General features: G+C 41.0%; 1 protein-coding gene across 2 annotated transcripts in view; it reads left to right on the forward strand.

The window, feature by feature from the left end:
- Positions 1-292: 292 nt before the first annotated feature.
- The window catches only part of LOC105815590 (mitogen-activated protein kinase kinase kinase MLT), a 173,556-nt gene continuing 159,988 nt past the window's right edge, over positions 293-13,860 (forward strand). Inside the window, exon 1 of one of the 2 annotated variants that reach the window (XM_012650782.1) lies at positions 293-472. The gene's annotated coding sequence lies outside the window, so the exon portion shown is untranslated. The remainder of the gene's footprint in view (positions 473-13,860) is intronic. The other variant, XM_012650780.1, reaches the window with a different exon arrangement.

Raw genomic sequence — 13,860 nt, forward strand, 5'->3', positions numbered from 1 at the left:
TCAAAAAGATGTTAAGGTACTGGGGGTAAGGGGGACACCCCCCACCCCGCAGCATTCCTTCCTCCCCCCACGACAGGGCAGGTGCGTGGAGGGCAGGCGCGCCCAGCCCAGCGCCCCCGGCCTCGGGGGGTTCCAGGGCGCTGGTCCGCCGAGGCGCAGGCCGGGAAGCCCGAGCGCTTTCCCCACGCCATGCTCGCGGGCGCGTCTGAGCGGCGTCCGGACAGCGGGGGTACCGGGCGAGGGCAGAAGGCCCGGCCGTTCCGCGCTGGGAGATAGGTGGTGCTGTTGCCGCGACTGTCTTCCTCATTGGCGCCGCGCGGAGAGGCGGAATGTTCAACTCCTGACTCGGGCGGAAGCGTGGGAGCCGCGCCGGCCGCTGTCCTCGCGACCCCCCGCCGCCGCCGCCGCCGCCCTCCTTGTGTGCGGGGCTTCGGCGCCCCCGGCTGCCGCTCGCGCCCGGCGCGGGAGCCAGGTAGGGCCAGGCTGGAGGCTGCGAAGGGAGGAAGGAGGCAAGGCCCGCCGCGCTCGCGAGTCGTCCCGGCGTCTAGGGCTTGAGGCCCTGCCGGGGCCGGGGCCGGGGCCGGGAGTCCACCCGGCCTGGGGAGGGGGCCCTACGCGCGGTGGCGGAAGCCGGAACGAGCGTTCCCGGCGCCCGCGGAATCCGCGCCGGACCTTAGCCGCGGCGCGGCCAAGTGCGGTTCGCGAAAGTTCGGGCCCGTCCCACGGAGAAGTTGGAGCTCGGAGGAGCGGGGCGCAGGCCGGAGCGCCTCGGGCTGTGGCTGCTCTGGGCGTGCGGCTTGGGCCGGGGGCGTCCCCTGGGCCGGGCCCCGCGGCCTCGCAGTGGGTGACTGGGGCACTCTCGGGAGTCGGAAAGCGAGTCTCCCAAATGAGGGCAGGGTGCAGGCCACTTTCCGGCAGAGATCTGTGCGTGCGAGGAGAGCTACTAACTTCTGCTTTTCTGCAGCACTCGGCCGCCCGGAGCGATGCTCCCTGCCCTTCCTGCGGCGCGCCTGGGCTGCGGGGCGCGCCGGCTCCCCGGCTTTCCCCGTCCTGCCACGGGCTCCGAGAACCGCGCCAGGCCCAGAGGTGCATGCACAGGCCGCCGCCTCGCCGGCTTGCTCGTGACAGCTTTCAGAAAAACTTAAACTCAGAATTGGCAAAGTGACATCAAATTGCTGGGAAAAAAAGGGGGGCATCTTTGTTAGATTGCCAAAAATGTATGTTTGTGATGCGCCTTGAGATCGCGCCTAAGCACTGTTTATGGGGAACTTAATTACTATTTTTGTTAGTTTCTTTAATAATGAAAGCAACACCATTTAGGGGCCCATTTCAACGTTATTACAATAAGCAGCTCTCATTAATGGTGTATGAGAATCATTTTACGGAATAAAGTTGAGGATATTTGAGTTGAGGTTGTTATTAAAGTGTTATATGTATTTCTGAGTATTATAGCTCAACGTTTGTAAATGTTCTTTTTTTAAAATTTCAAGATATTAAGGGGGTACAAATGTTTTAGGTTACATGGATCACTTTTGTAATGTTTGAGTCCTGGCTAAAGGTGTGCTGGTCACCTAAATAGTGTTCGTAGTTAGGTAGGTTTTTGTCCCTCCCCTGCTCCCCTTCTCCCCTGGTTGATTTCCACTGAAATTTACTTCCCTCTGTGCGCATGTGTGCTCATCGGTTGATTCCAAAGTGTATTCTTTCTTTAATCCTGAAGCTGTTTTAGGAAAGCCCTCTTGCTTCCCTGACCTTTGTTAAAGTGAAAAGCCAGAATTTAGTGGATCCAAATCTGCAAACATGTTTAAAGACAGAAATAAACAAGTGATTCAAGGCCAGTTAATGTCTTCTTTGTAGTAGGCCCCTCTCCACAATGAGATTTCATGTCTTTTTTTGGATTTTTCAAAAAAGTATGTGATGGCAGAATTTTAATGATGGTTTTGGTCGTTTGTAGAGTCTTTATTTTAAATTCCTGGTACAATAGTGAGAGATTTGGGAGATTGTAAATGAACAGGAATTTAGTTTGTTTGGAAAGAGAGAATTAAGATAAAGAAAAATGGTCTTTTGGAGCAGCGTGCACTGTTTATTTTAATCTTTCACAATTTAATTCCTACTATAACTTTTTGTGATTATTTGGGCATTTTTTAAAACTGCACGATATTGTTGTTTAAATCAAAAGTTTTAGTGGTAATAATTCCAGAGTAAATGACCTAATGCAATTGCAAGGACACTTTTTTCTTGTCTAGGAAAGCAAATAGAGATGATTGGTCTCTTTTTCTTGTTCTTTTAGGGAAGACATAAGGACACATTAAGAGGGAGGGGAGAGAAAGACAGAAAAATCCAAATATTAAGCACGAGGATTTGGATCTAAAAATGGATGGTCAAAGATCTTGGGAACTAAGGGGCCTTCTTGCCAAATAAGGAAACTTGGCAAGTTGCACTGTGTATTTTAAGTTAGCTCAAGAGTGAGTGTTATTGGCAATATATTGGCTCAGTGCCTATCTGGAATGAACAGTGAAACTAACTTTGATAGGGCTACAAAGTTATAAACAGGAGTTATGAGGGGCATGGAGTGAATAATCAAATCATCAGAGAAAACACAGGAGAAATTACAATGATGATGTTTTATGAAAGGAGGTCAGACATAAAGTGAAGCTATTAGTATGGAGTGAAAGAACAAAATAGATGGTTGATTTTAGAAATTGATAGATTCAGAGGAGAGAATCAATTATTTTTTTTTAAACTGGGAAAATATGTCAGTGGTGATACAGAATTTCTTGGAATAAGATAGCCTTATATCTGTATCCTGAGATGCTGGAAATAAGAAATCAATTTGGATCATTTATTTTCCATTTTATTCTACCCAGGACAGATTGACAGGGTAGATGTCTGTCTAAATGCAATAGGAATAGCCAAGACACCTTTTTTGGTCTTACTGCAGGGAAGATTTAGGCTACTACTTTTGTGGCTATTAACCTTGCCCCACTACATACAAATAAGCAGAGTTCCAGCTGTGACCAGAAAACCGTACCTGTTAAGGGAAGAGAGCTGTGAATGCTAGAGCTTAGATTGATTTGACTGATACATGGGTACTTTTATGTTAGACCCTCCTATGGACAGCAGAACATTGATTATGCCCTAATAGCAGTTAAATAATCCCAACACAGTAGAAGATTCTGAGCAAAGCAGCCCCACATCTGACACCTTAACCCCAGTGTCACAATTGCTAATAGGAAATTAAAGCCTCGAATTATAAACTTTAGGTGGATGATAAGCAATCCAGTAATTACTGTAATAAAAAAAAACAGTCAATTTGAAGAGGGAAAAAAGGGAAAATTAGAAGGAGACAGAATGATAACAGTAGAAAAAAAGTCATGATATGATAGAAAATGATAAGACTTTGGAGTCAGACCTGAATTTGAATCCCAGTTGTTACTTATGTTAGGTAGTTGGCTTGGGCTACTTTTATACCCTCGATCCTCACTTTTCTCACATATAAATAGGAGACAGTAATACCTGCTTCCTAAGCGTAAGTACAGTCATGTGTCACTTGATGACAGGGATAGTTCTAAGAGAACTGCACTGTTACATGATTTTGTCGTTGTGCAAACATAGAGTATGCTTACACAAGGCCGGGTGCACCGTGGCTTACACCTTAATACTAGTACTTTGGCAGGACAATGTAGGAGGATCACTTGAGCCCAGGAGTTTGAGACCAGCTTGGGCAACATAGCGAGACCCCATCTCTACAAAATTTTTTTTTAAATTCACTGGGCATAGTGGTGCGTGCCTGTAATCCCACCTGCTTGGGAGGCTGAGGAAGGAGGATCGCTTGAGCTGAGGAGTTCGAGGCTGCGATGAGCAACTGCACCTCCAGCCTGGATGACAAAAAAAAAGTTTATTTACACAAACCTAGATGGTTATAGCTTACTATGCATTTAGGCTATATGGCATAGCCTATTGTTCCTAGGCTACAAACCTATATAATGCATGACTGTACTGAATACTGGAGGCAGATTGTAGCACGATGATAATTATTTGTGTATCTAAACATGTCTAAATAGAAAAGATACAGTAAAAATACAGTATGAAGGATAAATGGTGCACCTGTATAGGCACTTACCGTGAATGGAGCTTGCAGCATTAGAAGTTGCTCTGGCTAGTCAATGAGTGAATGTGAGGGCCCCTAGGATATTACAGTACTGTAGACTTTATAAACACTGTATACTTAGGCTACACTAAACTTATAAAAATGTTTTCCTTTCTTCAGTAATAAATTAATCTTAGCTTCCTGTAACTTTTTTAACTTTATAAACTTTGAAATTTTTTAAACTTTTTGACTCCTTGTAATAACACTTAAAACACACTTTGTATAGCTGTACAAAAATATTTTCTTTCTTTATATCCTTATTCTAGAAGATTTATTCTTAAAATTTTTTTTATTTTTACTCTTTAAACTCTTTAAACTTTTTGTTAAAAACTAAGACACACATTAGCCCAGGCCTACACAGGGTCAGGATCATCAATGTCTGTGGTTCCCAAACCCCAACCTTTGCCTGTTAATAACTGGGCTGCCCAGCAGGAGGTGAGCAGGGGCAAGTGAGTGAAGCTTAATCTGTATTTACAGCTGCTCCCCATTGCTTGCATCACCACATAAGCTCCACCTCCTGCCAGATCAGCAGTTGCATTAGATTGTCTAGGAGCCCGAACCCTACTGTAAACTGTGCATGTGAGGGATCTAGGTTGCGGGCTCCTTATTTCTCATCTCATCTAATGCCCAATGATCCGAGGTTGATCCGAGGTGGAGCCGAGGTGGTGATGCTAGTGCTGGGGAGCAGCTGCAAATACAGATTATCATTAGCAGAGAGGTTTGAGTGCACAGTAAATGTAATGCATTTAAATCATCCTAAACACCCCCCTCCGCCCTGGGGCCGTGGAAAAACTGTCTTCCATGAAATCGGTCCCTGATGCCAAAAAAGGTTCGGGACCGCTGATCAATATCACTGTCTTCCACCTCCACGTTTTGTCCCACTGTCCTTAGGAGCAAGACCATGCATGAAACTGTCATACCCTGAGGTAAAATGCCTTTTTCTGGAATACCTCCTGAACGACCTGCCTGAGGCTTACAGTTAACTTTTTTTTCAGTAGAAGGACTACATTAAAATAAGGATAAAAAGTATAGCGCAGTACATACAATAAACTAGTAACATGGTTGTTCTGTATGTACATAATTGCATATGCTATACTTTTATACAACTGGCAGCACAGTAGGTTTGTTTACATCACCACAGAGACATGTGTAATGTGTTGCACTGTGATGTTAGGATGGCTACAATGTCAACTAGACAGGAATTTTTCAGCTCCGTTATGATCTTCCCGGGCCGCCGTTGTATTTGCAGTCCATCATTGACTGAAACGTCCTTACGGGGTAAATGACTATATATGAGACAGCACATAGAAATGTTTCAACCGGTGCCTGAAACTTCAGCCACTGTGACTAAGTGGTAGAGAAGAGTGTTTTACCATGTCTTTCAATTTATACACAGAGCTGCTTGTCTCCCTGTCCTTCAGTTTTCTGCTGCTATAACAAAATACCACAGCCTGGGTAATTATAAGGAATAGACGTTTATTTGGCTTATGATTCTGGAGCCTGGGACTTCCAAGAGCATGGCACTGGCATTTGGCAAGGATCATCCCATGGTGGAAGGGCAGAAGGCAGAAGCAGGTGCACAAGACAGACAGAAGGAGGAGGCTGAACTCGTGAGATAACATACCCACTCCTGCGATAACAGCACTAATCTGTTTAGGACTTAATCACCTCTTAAAGGACCCACCTCTTAGTTCTGCTACATTGGCAATTACATTTCAACAAGAGTTTTGGCAGGGACTATTGAAACCCTAGCACCCACCTATACCAGCGAAGGCTTGTCCTTGGTAGCCCGCCATGTTCCCAAGTCATACTTACGTGTGTATTTAGAGGATAGGTAGGAGGCTTTCATAAATACTCTACTGCTTTGAGTATAGAGCTTCTAAAGTGTGCTTATGTATAGCTTTATAGTGTTTTTTGAGGGGAGAATCTGAAAACTAATGCATTTAAATATCTATATGAAGAATTTGAGGAATTTGGGAGTTATGTGAACAGGAGATGGTTATGATCTAGAGCAGCAGTCCCCAACCTTTTTGACACCAGGAACTGGTTTCATGGAAGACAGTTTTTCCACGGGTGTTGGGTGGGCGGAGCTCAGGCGGTGATGTGAGCAATGGGGAGTGGCTATATAGATGAAGCCTTGCTTGCAGCAGAGCTCTGTGACCTAGTCCCTAACAGGCCATGGACCAGTACCAGTCCATGGACTGGAGGTTGGAAACTGCAGACCTAGAGGCCAGAACCACAATCACTTGAAACCATTCTTATAGCTGATTTTGAGTACAGCTTGTCTTAAGGACCCCAAACCCTTATTTCTGGACTCATCTCTGGACTCCCGTATAGGAAAACCAAGAAGAGAAGGAAAGATTCACTGTGTGCAGATCATGGAGAACTCTTTGCTTATTAAACTTTTCTACCAAAGTACCCTACTGTGGGGAAGAATGAATGTATTCCTTCAAGGATCTGTAAATATAGCCATAAATACTGCCATTATAAGCAAGTACTTTGTTTAAAATCTTGTATTTAAACTTAAAAATTCATGTGGATTTTGCATTCTCTTCTGTCCTACTCTGTTTTACTTACTTGAACAGACCAGTAAAAACAGACACATATTTATTCTTCTGGGCTCAAGCGATCCTCCTGCCTCAGCCTGCCATGTCGCTGGGACTACAGGCCTGCCTACTTTGTTGGGCTTATTTCCCCAAATCTTAAAGCAGAATTGATGCTGTAGGACATGTGTTTTTTTCACACCCCTTCTGCGCAGTGCTGTCTATGTATGGGAATAAGCAGAAGAAGAGCGTGGGATTGGTTCTTATAAAGAGTACTGCACCATTTAGCTTTGCAGCCCAGCCCACTGCATGGGTATTGCGGTTCCATTTTGCCGAAAAAAGAATAGGGGTAGATCATCATCCAAAAAGTTTTATATTCTGGGATTATACTATGGCTTTCAAAATGAAGAGAGCTCTTTGCTTTGGGAATGGGGGAGAAGGGAGAGGACAGTTGTAGGATGGAAATATGGAACGTGGCTCTTACCTTCCCAGCCAGTTTTGGAGGAGAAATTTAGGAGGATGGCCTAGCTATTTCCATTATTTCCATCACTGATGTCGATCACTGCACTTCTCTGTGATATCAGGTTCATGACTGCATCCCTTGGGAAAGGAGAGAGACTGTCCATATTTTATAGTAGGTTAATTAGTCATCGTACTCATAGGGTTGGAGTGGATCTGAAGGAAACATTCATTCGCTCTCCTAGCTGATGCAGGAGTCTCCTACTCTACACCCCCACCTCTCATCGAACACTCTCAGTGATGGCTCACTCATTACTAAAGACGGTGGCGTGTTTTCTTGTAGGACAACTCTGCTAACCGGGAATTCTTTATGTAACTTTTGTGCACAGATATCGTGACCTCTCGATCAGGGAAGCATAACATAGGGTCTTGGTCTTCTCTAGTTTTAACATCCCCATTTCCTTTCATCTTTCATCTCACATCCAGGTTACCAAGTTTTAACCCTTGTATTTACCCTTCTCAGAGAGTGTTCATTCTAGGCCATCAGTCAAAAATTATACCTGCTTGTCAGCAGCCAAGATAGTCGGATACTTTCTATTTGACAGAAAATGTCTCAGACACAAACGAGCTGAGTGACACCAGGACCTAGGGTTGGGTAGAGACGGGGCAGACTGCAGTGAGCCTTGTGTACCCCCGGGCTGCTTTCTCCTCGCCCCCCAACCCATACACCTGTGCATTCCTCTTCTAGCCAACCCCTAGAAATCTGCCCTCTCCATGCTCCCTCACTGTGTTGGGACTCTAGCCCCATTCTCTTCCTCACGCCACTGGAAGCCCTTGCAGTGGCTCATGATGTGAGTTGCACCCACTTCATGTTTCCTAGTTGGGCTCCTGTTTAAGTACAGATGTGTTTCCACACAGCATTTCTGTGGCATCAGTGCCCACACCAACCACATTCCTGTTGCTCCCGTCTTTCACTTCTGGTAACAACAGTTCTGGCAAAGAAGTGTGTCATGGAAGTTGATTTTTATTAATTGAAATATTGAAGTACAAATAAGGATGTTTCATTTAACTAGCATATTTTTATTTTAACCATTGCTTTTAACAATTGCAAGAGAATTACATGATTTATATGGTAAAACACACATAGAGAGGAGAAGACATGAAACAATAGCCACTTTGTTTTTTAGATTCTTATTTAAAGTTGGATTTTCTCAGATAGCCATACCTCAAGAAGTTCTATTCACTAATCCATCCTATTCTATGTAAGGTACGCTATTGTCTATGAGCAGCATTGGAGGAAGGAGGGAAATATCTATGGTAGACACAGTACTGGTTAGTTCTATTTGTATACCTAGTCTCTTCTAACTAGTCTTGCAGCTTTTATCTTTTTTACTGATTTTTTAAAAAATAGTAGAACAGCAGTCCTGTTCAGGAATAGAATCTTTGACCTCAGCGTTTTGGCTAAATACACCAAGCCAGAGCTTTCCCCATTTTTTTTGAAAATAGGACTTGTAGGAAAAAGAAATAATTGCAGCACAGTGATTCCAGTGTTATTGTTTTAATACTCATGATAGTAAGGCACATTTTTATTAATTTATTCACTGGTCTATGTTAAGGAGGCTGAAATACAACTAGCATAAGTCAATATTAGGGCAGCAAGGCTGGCAAAATAATTTGTTGGAGGCTGAGAGCTGTTTTTTTCAAAAAGTTTTTTTTTTTTTGGCCATATCCAGGTCATGATGAAACAAATAAATTTTTCTTCCTATATCGTACCAAATATAAACTTGTAACTTTACTTTTGTGAAGCAGGGGAAAAGGAAAGTATAAATTAGGGGTAGGAAAAAAGGAAGGATCTAAATTTAGAAATAATAGTAAAACTAAAAGATAAAAACATGCAGAGACAGTCCAAAGACCTTTTCGCTAGTTAAATTAACCTTTTTATAAAATAGATTTAATTAAAAAAAATTATGACTTGCAGGTATTTGATGAGCAAGTTGCAGTTTCTCTGAGTTAGGTGTCCATTTGATAGGCAGTAGAGGAGATCTGAAAGAAGACAGTGGCCACCAGGGAGAGCGGGTACACGCCAGGACCCTCCCAAAGTGAGTGCTGTCACTGAATAAATAGGTCCTAGAATCTAGTATCTAAAAAGTGCGAAAAGGAAAGTATTGTCTTTTTGTAACTTAAATATTTACCTTATGAAAAATGTTTAAAAGAAAAAGAAGTTATAATTACTTACTAATAAGATAGCTTTTTCAAACATCATTCAAACCCAAAGCAGTAAACAGAGGAGTAAGAAAAAATTAAAACATACACACAGAAAGAGGATAAGAATTTAGGAATCAGTACTACATTTATTTATGAATAATTGCTTTGCAAAATTAATAGAGATATAATTCTGAAAATGGGGAGAGGAAAACTATTAAGAAGAGAATATCTGACCACAGAGGCTGAAGGAATAGATGACTAAATACAATATCAAAGCTTATTAAAATAATTAGGAAACCACAGTTATTTTATCGTGTACCATGCACTGGGCACAGTGCTCGCAGAAGCACTGTCAAGACATCTCCAACTTCCCAACAACTATGCAGAATAGATATTGTTGCCCATGACAAAACTGAGGTGAGAGAGACACCGGGCCTTGCCCAAGGTGTAATAGCTAGTAAGTTTGGATTTGCTACTAGATTTCTCTAATAGGGGTCTTTCCCCTGGACCATGCTGCTTTGGCGTTGAAATATCTGTTATTTGGAAGCAAAATTTATCAATGAAGTCAAATAATATTGTGCAAACTTGATGACTTTTGGGCTATCAATTTTGAGACATTGAATGGAAAGGATTTGGAATTTTTAATTTTTGGTCTGGAAATGCCATAGTCTGAGAAAAAGTGATTGATTCAAAGTTACTAAGAGGTGGAGGCAGAGTTCAAACTCACATCTGTCTAATTCTAAAACCTTGTTTTATAATGTTAGAACTTTAGTGGGGTCTTTTTTCTTTTTTGTTTTTGTTTTTAATTTGGGGCAAAAGTAATGGGGGAAAGAAAATGACTTATTTGAGATCAATACTGATCTGAAAAATTAAGAAACAAAATAGAAGATCAATGAATGGAGAAATGAAGTCCTTTTTTTTTTTTTTTTTTTGGAGTAGAAGACAGAGAACTTTAAAAAGTAAAAAATACTCCCTTTAAGGTTTTCTACCCTCATATGGTACCACTTTGGATAATTTGCTAGTGGTGCAATATGTGCTTTCAGCAATTTAGTTAGTAGTTAAATTTTTTTTTTATTTTAATTTAAGGAAAAGTTTCAATTAAAAATTTTGGCATGCTACTCAATACTCAAATGATTGGCTTCAACCACCAAATTAGTGATTTTCAACATTTACATAATTGTGATGCCTTATTATGCTTCGATTTTTGTGATATTCCTGCTCTCACTTACCTACTCTCATTGTTCTGTGGCAGACAATTAATATTTAAAATAGTTTGAGAGTTTATGAAACAAAAACTAGAATGCTACAAAATTAGGACTTAGAATTGTTGCATGGAGTAAAATTGCTTTTTTTGTGTAAAAGCAATTCTTTTAACGTGGTGAGATGAAAACAACATTTGATTTGATATACTAAGTAAATAAATTTATATAGGTGACTCTTATTAAATTCTGGTGTATTTACTGGAGAATACATTTGAAAAATTAGATTCGATCATGCAGCAGTCTTCCCCACCAACATGAGTTGATTAACCAGCAACTCAGATTTTTCATTCTTTTGGTCATAAGTCATCCTCTTAGAATAATGATTTTTAAATTAAAGGAGAGAAAATTCAAGGAGAAAAATATCTCTAAGTGGTCTGACATTCATATATATGGGAATGGGAATCTCAACCAGTTTTTCAGCTAAGTCCGTGGTGCTTTGCCAAGCTCACTGGAGTTAAACCTGTACTCATACACCCTAGATTATTATTAATAGTTTCTTCTGTAATCAGATGAGACTTAATTTTTTATGGTTTCAATAAAACATTGAAGTAATTGCATAGTTTCATTCACATATAGCCGGTTCCCAAATGGCAGGGTGTATCACAAAGTAAGTAACAGTGATTTTAGGAAGAACATGGCTAATTGCCTCATGTTCTTCCCCTCATGTCAAGGGGTGAAGATCCTTTTCAGAGGTCAGTCTTTCTCTGCCACTCTTTAGGTCACCATTAGATGTGACTGATCCTACTTCAGTTCATCCATATTCCCTGGGCTTGCTCTGCAACATAGGGTTTAGATCCACTCATATCGATCTCATTCTGGTCAGATCTCTGTCTCTGTTTTGGAAAGAATTTCTCTACTCCTCTTCCCTCCCCCACTCTGGACTCAGAGACCCAACACTGGAGGTCCCAGACATACTCTCAGTCTCCCAAGAAGCCTAGGGTACAGTTTCCAAATCAGGATTTGCTTCAGAATCCTCTGGGGGCACTTGTGAAAACTACAGGTCTCAGGGTTTACATAATTTGGTTGAAATCTTTTCAGCTGCAAAAGGTATGATGGAAGAATAACCAGAAAGCATTCATTTATTCAACAAAAATTTTTTCATAGAAAAGCTACATACTTTGTGCCTGGCTGTGTGCTAGGTGCTCAAGATCCAGAGGTAAATAGAAATGAGTTTTGCTTTTAGGGAATTTATCGTCTAGTGGGAATTAAGTGGGAGAGACGAATGGGTAAAGAGAGGTGATACAACACCAAAGAGGGAGAATTTAACTCTGCTCATAGAGGTGGCCAGGGACAGGAGTTTGCTGGGTGGAGAAAGGCATTCAAAGCAGAGACATTAGGCTGTGCAAAGGTATGGGGATGTGAGAGGGCCTCGTGCGTATGGGAAATTATGATAAGACATGAAGTAAAAGTGGCTATTAAGTGGTGAAGGAATAACATAAGAAAATTTCCTGGGATTAAAAGACAAGAGTTACAGATTGAAAGAGTTCTCTGAGTGTCCTACCAATGAATGAAAAAGATGCAGTCCTAAGCCTATCCTATTAACACTCAGGATTCCAGGGATGAATAGAGGATCCTAAACGCTTTCAGAGAGGAAAAAATAATATAAAAAGGATTAGTAATCAGAGTAGCTTCAGACTGCTTGATAGCCACATTAGAAACTAGAAAAAAATGAAGTATAATACTTTCAAAATTATGTGGAAAATTATTTCCTACCTAGAATTGCATACCCAGCCAGACTACCAATCAAGACATTTTAGGACATGCAGATTCTCAAAACATTATGTTCTTTGTGCTATATTCAGGTAGCTAATGGGAGATGTGTGCTGTCAAGATGAAGGAATCAACCAAGAAACTGAAGACAGAAAATCCAAGGACAGGGTTTTCCACAGAGGAAAAAGGTGAAGGAAATTCTTAGGATAGTGGTGAAGGGAAGTCCCAGTCTCAGTCAGGCCTGGAGAGCAGCATTCCAGCCAGATTGAATCAGGATGAAGTGTGTAGAAGGGATGTCTCCAAGAAAAAAATAGAACCAAAAAGAAAAAAGAGAAATTACCTAATGTTTTTACTTTATTGAGAGGAGTTTTGCAGTTCTTGGGAGAGTTTGATGAGGTGAGTAAGAGTTAGGGGTATAATAGGCTAAGCAAATGACAAAAAACAAAAACAAGGCAGCTAACTCTAGGAGAAACAAAAAGTTATCCAAGAAAGGAAATATAATTATTGAATCCTACTTGGCACTGCTGAGAATAATACTTTATCAGACTACTGTAAGCCCTGAATATTGACTTAACCAAATGTTGCAGTATAGTTAGATACAGGGAGCACTGGATAAGTGTGACATATTTGTACACATGGAGGTAAAGGTTGGTATATGAGAACTAAATCCTTATCTTCCACAGGAAAAGTTAATAGATAATATTTAAAATGGAAAAATTAAGAAGTAGCAATATAGGCACATTATTTAGAAATATGGAGTTAAATATCAGAAGAAAATGCTAAAGGAGTTGAAATTAGTTGCCTCTGGAGAGTGAGAATTGAGTGTGGGGAATACTAGGGCAGGGACTTCTGTTTTTTATTTATAAGCTTTGTAGTTCTATTTCATTTTTTATGCTTTGATAAAAATAATTAATAAAAATATGTAGCTAGCATTTATAATTCTGGGAGAATCTTGCCAATGGTGTTTTACATTTTGTTGAACAAGCTTTTTAGCTTTCCTACTCAATGTGCCTACCTTTAACACTGTCCTAAATTTTATCCAAACTTTCTTCTTTTCTATATTTAACTTGATATGAATTATAGCAGAAAAGTTGGTAAAGTAAATTATTGATTCAGATATTTTTATAGACTGTGTCTGGATACTATGGTTCCCCGCACCCCATATTTTTATGTAGACTCTCAACTGTCCTCTAAACTTTAGAGGATAAATAACTCTTCGTCTTTCTTGCTCTCTCTTCAAAGTGCAACAGAGTTTGACTTCACGTAAGAAATCAGCATTCTTCAGTGACCTGATTTTCCTAAAATGGGATGGCTAGTCAGCTGCATATTAAGATCTCTCAGCTAACTATATACATCACTCAGCAAAGCCTCCAGTTGTTTATGGAGAAATTTTGCCAATTTATATAGATACAAATTGTCCTCCTCTACCTTTTTATTTGGAGAAAAAAAAAAAAAAACCTCAGAGAAAAATGGAAAGAGTAGAAAAATGCCCATATGTCTTTCACCTAGATTTGTCAGTTAACATTTTGCCACA

The sequence above is a fragment of the Propithecus coquereli genome, unplaced genomic scaffold (assembly GCF_000956105.1).
Source record: "Propithecus coquereli isolate 6110/MARCELLA unplaced genomic scaffold, Pcoq_1.0 Scaffold34, whole genome shotgun sequence".
Classification (NCBI taxonomy): domain Eukaryota; kingdom Metazoa; phylum Chordata; class Mammalia; order Primates; family Indriidae; genus Propithecus; species Propithecus coquereli.